This window comes from Lygodium microphyllum, unplaced genomic scaffold, assembly GCF_053477565.2.
Source record: "Lygodium microphyllum isolate KBCC unplaced genomic scaffold, Lygodium_microphyllum_v1.1.10 scaffold_55, whole genome shotgun sequence".
Taxonomy (NCBI): Eukaryota; Viridiplantae; Streptophyta; class Polypodiopsida; order Schizaeales; family Lygodiaceae; genus Lygodium; species Lygodium microphyllum.
In genome coordinates, this window is record NW_028229538.1 from 42,307 (window position 1) to 45,069 (window position 2,763).

A 2,763-nucleotide genomic window follows, 5' to 3' on the forward strand; every position below is an offset into this window, starting at 1 on the left:
GGCTAACGTGACTCGGGATTGGATCTCGAGGCCCGCATACTAGTCTACGGGCAGAAGCTTGGAATAGTGATCCTTGGCAGATTACTGGATAGCCTTCGGGCAGATTATGGACAAGCCTACGGGCGGAACTCCTTGTATTTCAAAGATAAAATGATGAAATGATAATAAAGAATTTGTCTGATATTGTTTTTCTATGTCACGTGATAAGATTACGTGAAGGAACCAGTGCTTAACAGGATTAATTAAAGAAGCTGATTGCTATATGTCAAATTAAATGTGTTAGATAATTACATAACTAAAACAAACCGAGGAAAGTGCGGAGGATGGACCATGGGTCCGTCCTACGGTTGGGTGGTCCCGGTTAGCCGGGAACTTTTCTCAAAAATCTCGAAGAACAGCGGGATGATCATCAGTATCAAAGCGAATAATGAGAGCGATAACCTAGAGTTACGTCTTACCCGATTTACGCTGTTTTAGGGGAACGGAATGGGACTATGCCTTATGGCAGAGAGGTTGAGCCTTGCATCCCTCTCGTTTCCCATTCTCCTTGAACCAAGTGCAGCGTGAATCCGCTTCAGACCTGGCGTTTCTGCGTAAAGTAGTTCGATCGGGTCTGACGCTAGTTGTTGTTAGCTAATGACCAAACAGGAAAACCCTAATTCCGGTCGATCCTAAGTGGGAAAACGGCCAGGATACTTCCGCTACGTGGCAGACACGGGAAGACCTAGATTGCAAAACCCGTAACATTCCATGGGAGTGCCGGGCGGAGTTTTCTAGACATCCTTTCCGATGGACTGCCAAGACGTGTCCTAGATGTTTCTAGTGGACACGTTACAGTTGGTATCAGAGCCGACCAACAACGGAATTGTTTTCGTGAGATCTCAATAAAATGAAGTAAAGAAATTGTTGCTGTCCAAACATTTCCTCATCTTCAATACTGTCTTGCAGAACTATGAAGCGTGGAACAAGTTTTTGGTGTTCCGGATCATGTTTATGACTGCAATGCATTCTCCGCATTATAGGCAGAGAGTTGAAATGATGAACATCCTGGAGCAGATTTATAATCCATCACCTTTATATATAGAACGAAGATGGACTGGGTCTTCAGGAATCTAGTACATAGCTGCCCACCGGTTCGCTTATCTACAAACCAACCTAAAGAGGATCAAGTGGTTGGAAGATTTGAAAGTCGTGAAGCTGTTCATTTTTGTGGAAGCTCACGTAAATTTGACTTTGCATATTCAAGGTCGGAGGGTTGAATTGAACTCATATGTATATGAGGAAGATCCGACTATGGAAGCAGAATTCGAAAGAGCGACAGTTCATGCCGCTTTACACAAGAACGGGCCGAATCGCCAGTTCTCGGTGATTCAAACACCGTCGGACTATCAAGGTAAAGGTTTCAAAACCTTGATTGATTGTGGCAATACACATTCCTTTATCTCACCAGCGTGTGCTAAAAGATTAGGGATAGCCACAGTAGAAGCTCCTACCCTACTTGTGGAATTGGCAAACGGTCGTGAGGTAACTTGTACCAGGCAAACTGCTAAGGAGGAGTTCTATCTGGGAGGAAAGAAAACCTCAGCCAAATTCAGAGTCATGAATTTAGGTATCCATGAGTGTCTACTCGGGATGGATTGGCTTAAGCCTAATGACGCTCACATCCACTGTGGAAAGGGTCAAGTCTCCTTTCGAAACTCTGAAAGAGAGTTTGTTACAACTCAAGGTGAGGCAGGAGTGCCAAGAATCCAGTTAGCCAAAGTATCGCGGATCATAAAAGGGGTTAGGAAAGGATTACCTGTTTACCTGATCAAACTCAACAAATTAGATAAAAGGAAAGAGTCTCATGAGCGACCCTCTTGGCTAAAGGAATACGCTGACGTATTCCCTGAGGAATTAACTGAACTTCCACCTCCAAGAGAAGTTGATCATGAAATAAGGTTAATGCCTGGAGCTGCGCCAATTGCAAAGAGACCTTATAGAATGTCCATACCAGAAGCTATTGAGTTGAAGGAACAACTCAAGCAACTGTTAGATCAGGGTTACATCCGGCCTAGCAACTCACCATGGGGAGCTCCAGTACTATTCCAGAAAAAGAAAGATGGAACACTTCGACTATGTATTGATTACCCTGGGTTGAATCAATCAACAGTCAAGAACAAGTATCCTATTCCTAGAATAGATGAGCTTCTTGATCGCCTTCAAGGTGCAAAGATCTTCTCCAAAATTGATCTCAGGTCAGGTTACTATCAAATCAAGATCAAGGATGAAGATATTCCAAAAACGGCCTTCAATACAAGATATGGGCACTTTGAATTTTTGGTTATGTCATTCGGGCTTACAAATGCACCTGCCACCTTCAATAGACTAATGCAGGATATTTTTAGACCATATCTTGATGATTTCGTGCTTGTCTTCTTCGATGATACTTTAGTCTATTCTAAACAGGAAGAAGATCATGAACCTCAACTTCGGATTGTCCTTGAAACAATGAGGTCTCATAAGCTGTATGCAAAAATGAAGAAGTGTGCATTCTTCAAACGTCACATTGAATATCTAGGATTCATAGTATCATCAGAAGGGATATCAGTAGACCCAGCCAAAGTCAGAGATGTGCTTGAATGGCCAATACCAGTATCCGTCAAAGAAATACGCAGTTTTCTTGGCTTGACAGGATGGTATAGGGTCTTTATCAAAAACTATGCTTTGATTGCAGCACCTCTTACCAACTTACTAAAGAAGCAGACTTCTATTACATGGTCA